Source organism: Pezoporus occidentalis, unplaced genomic scaffold, assembly GCF_034315485.1.
Source record: "Pezoporus occidentalis ecotype Australia unplaced genomic scaffold, CSIRO_AGI_Poc_V1 ctg3, whole genome shotgun sequence".
Classification (NCBI taxonomy): Eukaryota; Metazoa; Chordata; class Aves; order Psittaciformes; family Psittacidae; genus Pezoporus; species Pezoporus occidentalis.
Genome location: NW_026914940.1, coordinates 20,370,934 through 20,379,809, shown reverse-complemented (window position 1 = coordinate 20,379,809; position 8,876 = coordinate 20,370,934).

Genomic DNA, 8,876 nt, shown 5'->3' with positions numbered 1-8,876 from the left:
GAGAAGCACCAGCCCTGCAGAGGGGTGGCTGCCTTGCTCCACTGACTTCCTGCCCCAGCCACATGAGCACAGAAGTGCCAGAAACCTGGAGTGTTTTGCAGGAGCTGCCTGCTGCTTGGCAGTGAAGGAGCCAGCAGGGTTTGGAATCTCCCTGCTCCTCACACCATCATCAGCAGCCAGGCAGATGGTGCCCCTTCTGGAAGCTGCTCATGCATGGCAGCTCAGGAGTCCTGCTCCTCGGGACAGACTTCTAAACACATGCAGCCAGGCACTGATGTGGGGAAAAGGGCAGTGGACAAGGCTGCATGCACAACACAGAGCAGACACGAGTCAGGACATGGAGGGGCAGCTTCTCTGACTTCAGCCATCAAAACTGGGGGCTTACTTGCCCATCAAAGGAGACAGAGGCATCTCCAGAAGATCCACTTTACCCTGTGTCTGTTACAGAGGGGGTTATTCACCTGCGTGAAGGGTCCCTTTCTTTTCTGTTGGCTTTAGAGGGGACACAGGGATTGCTGCACCCTGCACAGTGAAGCCTGTTCCTGGAGGCAGGTGGAGGGGGCACTCTCAGTCTGCCACCTCCAGCTACACTACCAAGTCCAAGGATCTGAAGCTTCACAGTTCGGCACCTTGGCTTTTTTTGTGACTTGATGCTGAGGAATATTATCCTGTGGTCTTTGTCCTGAAAAATGCTTCATTAGGCTGGATGCAGTGTTGAATTCGGGGAGCCTGAGATCTTTCTCCTACTACATGACTCAGCAGATACTTGCTGCAAGATGGATAATGATGCTGTCCTACAAGCTAAGCAAAAAAGAAAGATTACTGGCACTTCTGGACAGGAAACACACACGTGCTGCGGCTCTACTAAACAAGCTCAAGTTCCTTATTTACTACAGAAAATGGAGTTTCAGTGTGGACTGCCAACAGCACTTACATGCAAGCTCCAAGGCTTTAGTATTTAGGTCTCTGGACAATTCTCCACTGAGGTGACACAGCAGATGGAGCTGCCAGGCAGTCATGGACAGAGATGTGAACCTCAGCACCACATCCAGCCTCTGGAGTTGTTCTGCAGATGTACTGAGCAACAGTGAAGACCATAAACCCCATTAAGGGCAAGTGTTTTGTATGCTTCTGTAGAGCCCAGCTCAGGACTTGCTGCCATTATCAACAGCACAAACATCTCCTTAGAGGTTTCCCTCTTCTCTCAGCTAATTCTGCATCTTCTGGCAATTCTGAGAAGCACAAAACCCTTCTCTTGGTGCTCCTTCCTCAGCTACAGAATAGCCAGACTTCTACAGAGTATCATCAGGCTCTCCATCAGAGATGCAGCTAAAGGTGACGTGTTCAGCAGCGGTTCTTAAGTAACTACAAAAATACTTTTTTTTTTTTTCCATCAACAGCATAAGCAACATTTTCATTTTTTGAAAAGTAGATTTTCCTGTGAAATTGCATCACAGAATCTGATGATGGCTTGTTGATCTCTGTTTTTTTGTGTGTTCTTTCTGCAGCTGCACATGGTCTCAGCACAAGGAGTTTTAAGTCTATGACACAACTGGAAACCTTAGCACATGTCACAGGAAAGAAGAAACATAAGAGGATTTTCTACCACAGAAAATAAGAGTCCATTCTGTAGAGCTAACAACTAGAAGAAAAATGTATCATCAGAGTGTAACAGACATTTCTTGAGTCAAGAAAAGGTCACCTGGCTCATCCCTCTTGGACACTGTATTTCCTCATGAAAGATACTTCACCAACTCTTTAATTTGTCCCAGGAACCTTGTGAGGGAGATTGCGATGTAGCTTTTGCTCAATATGTGGCACAAAGTCTGCTCCAAATTCAGCTTACATTTCCTCAAAAATATCTGTGATTTTTGTAAGGTTTAAATTACGTCTTGAAGTTTCTTGTTTGAATAATACATGTTTTAGTCAAGCATTTCAATTAAAAGATCTCTTACATGAACTTAAGCCAAACCTGGCAGCCCTGTAGGCTGAAGTCAGAAGTCCATTCCTTAGCCAGGGAATTGGAGCAGAAGGCAGGTAGGTACCTGTTTCTCTGCCGATTATCTCAGCTCTGACCCTTAGGGACAGCTCTTAGAGAAGTTTGGGTTTCCTCATTATCCTTCCAAGAAGATGTGATTTCCTACTGTACCACCAAATCAATGGGCATCAATGACAGATGCTGCGACTGCACCAAATAAAGAGCTGGTCTGTCTGGTTGGCCTCTGATGGATGAACTTTGCCTTCTGGGAATCCATCCTGCACACTGGAGGTTCATCACTTGCAGAGCTTACTCAAGGAGGAGGTGGCAGGGAGGTGAAGGAGGTTGGTCACATCATCTTCCCAGGTTCAAACAAACTGCTTTTCCTGGGAACCATTTTGGAATATTGCATCAGTGATGATGGCCATAAACATATGCTCAGAGCTGGCTCTGCATTTCACTGGTTGCCTTGTCATTCACACCTTCAGCCTCGGATGGGATATCCATGTTCCAAAGCTTTAATGACCATAATACGTTAACTGGCTAATCTGCAAAGATGACTTGGGCATCCACTGCATGAGCCAGCAGGGAGGAGATCTCCATGGCTTTGTCTCTGAAATGAGTTTGTTCAGTGTTTCAGAGCAGCAAGTCACCGGTGGGAATGCAGCCCTTGGAGTGCTCCTGTGTTGAGCAACTGTTGCTAAACACATGTATTGCCCAGTCAAGATGCTCACAGAGACAGGAAAGCAGCATAGCTCAAAGTCAGGGGCAGCACAAGATAGAGACACCAGACTTCCGAACCTTGAAGAAGGTGCCTTTTCGTTTTGCAATGTAATACCATATATAGTGTTACCAGAAGAAAGTGGACAGTAATTGGCTACCTTGTTGCATCCATTTGATAGGGAAAAGGAAAGAGAGAAACATCTTGAGATTCAGAGATACAAAATACAGACTGTTTTAGTCAAAGTTTTTTTCTAAAGAAAACTTCTTGGCTGAAACCAGCACAGGAACTTGTTTTTCACTTCCCTTTGTTACCAATCCCACGGTTATTAGTAGGACAGATAAAGGAGAAGGTGACTCACTGTGGCTCTTCAGAGGTATGAGGCACAATCTGGTGGGGCTGCAAACTCTTCACAAACTGCATTACTGTGATCACTGAAAGCCACCTCCCACACACACACCTTCTGCAGTGCCAATGTTCATCTAGACGCCCATTCCAGCCTTGCTCTTGTCTTTCCTGTGGTATCCCTAATTAAGCCCATTTTGACTGGAAGGCATCTTGGGTCCACCCTTTACATTTTCACGGGTTTGGAGCAGGAGGTAAAAACCAACATATTTAACAAGAGACTTCTTTGGAGATTACCCCCCCCCCATCATTCCTATGTTTACCCCACCACAGAAACTCTCCACTGCATCCCAACCATCAGAGCTATCTCCTTTCTCTCCTTGAAAAACCCATCAGACCTTTCACTTCCTGCTGCCTAATTCCACACCTCTCTTCCAATCTGCTTAACCCCCCGGGAAGCTGTAGGTCCTCCTTAGGCAGTCTGTCTATCCTGGCAGTTGCTCCTGACAACAGGAGCTGTGGAAGGCAGCGAATTGCCTCTGCTCTGCAGAGGGATGGAGTTGGGCACGTGGCTCCAGCATGATGTCTGGAGATGATTGTCCTTGGTTTGTTCCATGCAGTCACTGGGAATGTCACATCTGATTCTGATTTTACTTTTCTAAAAGTAAAACCTTTGGCTTTGTGTATACAGCAGATTCAAGAGCAGGGAAGAATTATTTCTGGTTCCTGCCATATCACTGTAACAGCCACTGAGGCAAAGACTCCCTTTGGTGACCAGCCCCTCTGGATGATCACTCTGAGCTGCTGCAGTAATGGAAAAGGAGAGACTGTTGAGTCTGTGGTGACACATCCCAGTGTGCATCAGGCATTGGCAGGTTTTTTAGTTAAGAAAAATCAAAATCAACTAGGCAGCTCCTTTAAAACCCGTATCTGTCGGGTACTTGGTGTCTTCACTTTGATGATGATGTCATGTCACAGGTTCCCCTACAACCACAAACTGACCTTTGAATTTCTCCTGGGGATAGCAGTACAACCAACCCCAAATTTAAATCAAAATCCCATCACAGTTTTGTAAGTAACACAGGCCTGAGCACACACACAAAAAGGCAGGGAAAAAAGAAAAATAGAAACAAGTCCAGCTCCACTTCTGTCTGAACGTCACACTCAAATGTACCTGACCCTGCTCTGGAAAAGTCCAGACCACTTTCTAGGTCGTGTTCTGTCTAAAAATCCTAATTTATCAAGGGCACATGTGAATGGTTTGTGGAACACCTCTCAGCCCTACAAAATGGCAGGGTCCCACCGAAACACCAATAGTCCTACTGAAATGCTCAGAGGGCTGGCTAGGAAGTTGGGTCATGTAATCTCCTGTGTGCTTTGAGGTTAGATTCTCTCAGCATGTCATCTTATTTCCTTTTGTTGTAGTCTTAGTATTAACATTTTCTTTGCTCACCTCAAAGTATCTGTTTGCATTCTTGGTAAAAATTATTTATCTTCCAGAATACATAACACTACAGAGCTATCTTCCCTCATACTTAAAAGTAAGCTACTTCTAAGTCCCAGCTGTGCAACCTTCTGTTTTGTTGAATGAATTTCAAACCTGACAAAATAGACTGGGAAAAGATGGACAGTACACAAAATTTGCTGTACGAAAGTTAGACTTCTCTAATAGTACTGACAGGGAGCAGGATGGAAACCCCATCCTTATGCCTTGGCAGGTCAGGACTAAAGTTCAAGCTATGCTAGAGTTGCTGACTGACCATCAAACTGGAGGTGATGGTCCTTTGTCTTGGAGGGAATCACTCACTGCTGATGTTCACTGCTTTAGGTAATACATTTCTGTTTTCCTGCTATTAAAAGGTAAGCACTTTGCTTCAGAAACCGAGTAATTCTTTGCTCTAGTGTAAGAGCCTGTTACCCCTTCATGCCTGTTGCTCATGGACACATGGCAGGATGAGAATGTAGGAGGTGAATGGTCTGGATTCACACTGAAATGCCTTACATCATCTAGTTTAGATGAGATCTTAGCTGTAACTATTAAGTCAACCTTTCTGTACTTCGAACAGAATTGTGAAACTGAGTACAGAAACACTGTCATGTCTCGAAACACATACAGATGTGCTGCTGAAGTTTAGTGTTTTCTCCACAAAGCCCACAGCCTGTCACCTCTGGTCCTCCCAGAACACATTAAGCAACCAGCTGGGGCAATGGTACATCCTTATGTTTGGTCAGAAAAATTCTCATCCATGACATGCCGCTTGCTGGCAATCCAAACCTCACTGACCTAGAAGGGTTCTCCAGTTCCTTTTGGCAGTAGGACTTGGAATTAGATATGCTGATGCTAAATGGCTTAGTAGTAACAGCAAAACAGCTTAACTATCCTGTCCCAGAGGGTTAAACTATGAGCCTCTTAAAAAACTTCGTGCAATGGACAAAGACTAGGCTCTGTGGCACAAGTCTGGGGACCAGTCTTCCTTTCTGCTTGGTGTATGGCTATACAGCAGCAGAAAGCATCAATCCAGACGAGAATAATTCTAAGTATTACTTGCGAAATGTGAAGAAATAAAATGAACAGATTAAGATGTACAGAAATAACCCAATGGAATTAAATCAGACATACATCTGTGAATAAGGGTATTTTACCATGATAAAAATTTATACCTAAACGATCCCTTCCTCTTTAAGGAATTTAAACTCAGCAGCTTTGGACTTGGCTTTGCAAATTCACACGCTGACAAGCTGTTATGTTTGCCCTACACTTCACCTGGGTCCATGTGTCCTTGGGGACAGTCTGCTGTGATGGCAGCTCAGGGGTGCGATATTTAGATTCTGCATAGCTGGCACTCTGATCTATGGCAATAATGGCATAGTTAAGTGCCAATAATCACCAACAGCAATGGAATTGTAAACAAACACTTCCAATATACAGATGCCACTTTGCTCACCACAATTTCCTGTGAAATGCTCCAAGCTTTAAAGCAATCCAGCACAGCTTATACAATGGTCAGGGATTAAAGGCAAGGAGAAGCCTTGCCTTTAAGGAGCAAACAGAAACGCTAAGAAAGTAATTCCTCACACTAAAAACAATATTTCTTGCCAGGCAAGAAATGGCTGGTCAACAGAAATCATTTGCTAAGTTGCTTCAGGGAAGCACATCTCTAGTAAGAAAATAACCCAAACCAAACCTAAAACACTCACCCTAAAAAAACCACCAAAGCAAACCCCAAAAACACATACCCCCAAACAAAAAACCCCAAAAGAACGGTAACTTACGGTTAAAAATACTTATTTTCTCCGACTATTTTCCAAGCCCTTTTGAAGATAAGCCCCATATGTGTAATCCAGGGGATGACATTTGAAGTTTTGTCCTTGAAACCTTTTGTCTTTCCCTCTTCCTCCCAGTCAGAAGTCATAACAAATAATGGATCTGCAATCACAGTGCTCTAGAGCTGCATCTAGCAGTTGAGTTTGGGGGCCTGTATGTTCCAGCTTCCTTCAAGGCTACTTTCAGCCACAATCTGGTAATACCTTGAGGCTTTGCCAGCAGGGCTGAGCATCCATCTCAGCAGCTGCATTACAAAATGTTTCCTTAAAAAAATAGTTTTCTGCAGAACAGCTTTACCAGAAAGTTCTCCAAAGGGGTCTAAATCTGCTCTGCTCACTGCAGGAACCTTGGAGGTTCCAAACATGGATTCCTGAGAGGCCAAGTAAAACTGCATGCCTCCCAAAGGGAACCTCCAAAGCCCTTCTAAGCTCCTACTTCCAAGCCATAATTGTTGCTGTATTTTGCCTAGGAACAGAATCTGAAACTGCCATTTTCCTTCTAGTTCTAAAAAAAGCAATTTGGTATGTAGCATGACTGACTTGTCTCTACCCTGTACGTGTTTCACTGCGAGTAACTGTTAGCCCACTGAAAACCAGCAGATGTATTCCTTGTCTAAGTGGTGGAGATAAGGACTGCATAGCTACAGCCTCACCCATGATCCAAGAGTCCCTCCTGCACAAGCCAGTGCTAATACCCCTTAATGTCCCTGGTCATCTGTAAAGCAAACCTCTGAAATAGCTGACTCTGCTTCAAACACCTACTTAAAGGCTGCTCTCCTTTCTTCTACTATATCTCCATATCAGCCTTGTTGAGGAGAGGGAAGAAGATATACTGACCCACAACTCAATGTGATGCATTTGACAATGGCAATGCAAAGTGCTGACTCCAGGAAAACCACACTGACCTGAGCTGGATCTCTTGCCCTGAGACCAAAGCAGGAGAGCAGCCTCAGCTTTTCTGCTTTCAGCTGGAAACCGATTGACACAGGGTAGAAAGTCTTTGCCGCACTTTCCTGTCACTCATCTGTCAAAAGCAGAGCTTGGGGACAGTGGGACACAATGTAAGGAACATCGAATTGAGCTTCATTTTCTGGGTTCATACTGAAGTTGTCTCTTGTCATGCATGTTTCTGAGTTTTTTCAAGAGCAGGTAGTTGTTACGGCAATTAGCACTTGGCAGGTTTAAAATGAGGGTTTTTTTCTGTTATTTCAGACTAGGCTACAAGAGGATAGGAAAAAGAAGAATCTTTAAGGCAAATGATTTTCTTACATTAGAATACAAGAATAAACAAATCAAGCAACCTTTACTGTGTAATTTGTGAACCAGAATGGAAAAGCATGCTTGACTCTTACTCATCACAACTAGCAGCAACTATACTACAGCTAACAGGTAATACTAATTTTTCTGAGGGTGAAATAGGCAAAAAAATTATTCACCAGATTCATGCAATGCCTTTGAATACAGCTCAAAGGCTACAGCAATTGTTTAGAATAGTTCTCACTTTCCACAGGTTTCTCACATGAGTTTTGAAGCACCTTAATAGCACATCAGTAGCAAGTGATTTCCCCTCTTTGAAAGGTACTTTAAGTGACTATTTTCAGAATGGCTGGGATTTAGTACCATCCAGCAACTTTTAACTGCACCTTGGAAGAAAATAAAGATACTTACCACAGAAAAATCCCAGGAGAGAGTTGGGAATAGAGGCTGAATCTTTACTTCCATTTCCTTATCCATAGGGCTGTCCTTTCTTCCCACTTCTGTTCAGAATCTGGAAGTGTCAGCCTACCAGGATCTTACTGAGATGTACATAACTGGAATAAGGAAGCACAGCCAGTCACACAATGCATGTATAGCTTACCAACACAAGGTGTAGCTAACCTACCTACCTGCCTTCCAAAGGGACCTCAGGCAAAAAGCAAGATGAGTAAGGGGCAGGTGCTTACTGGGCTGTCAGACTGCTGCTGGCATTCTGTAAGCCTCCCCTCCAGGAGCACAAAGGCTGTGGGGGGTTGCTAGGTGCCCTCAGCACACAGGCTGCTCAAACACCCCCAGCCTCTATCACTGTTTGGGCTGTTCAGCCTGTGCTGCCTCATCCTGTCTGTGAGCAAAATGTAACTCTGCTCAGAAGCAGCATTCTGTATCACAAATGGGTGCAGTGCTAACGCTGCACTAAAAGCTGCAAGAATTCAAGGCCCCTGAAAGCCTTTTCTGCTTGACAAAGCAGGAGGATGCCCTGCAGAATGGGACATGCTGTGTTCAAAGCAACACTACCATGTTTTAGCAGTCTTCAATGTCAGAACAAAAACTACAAGCATGTTCTCATGTCTTCTTAACAAGAGGAGGCTGATCATTCAATACAGGAAGGTTCTGTCATGATCCAACACTGTACATCACTCTAGTGGAGGAACAGGGGAATGAAGACTTGGGGGTGAACCTGATGTAGTATTTAAAAGGTCATCTTAGGTGCTGAAGAAAGAGGCAGCTTTCTTAAACAAAAAACACAGCAAA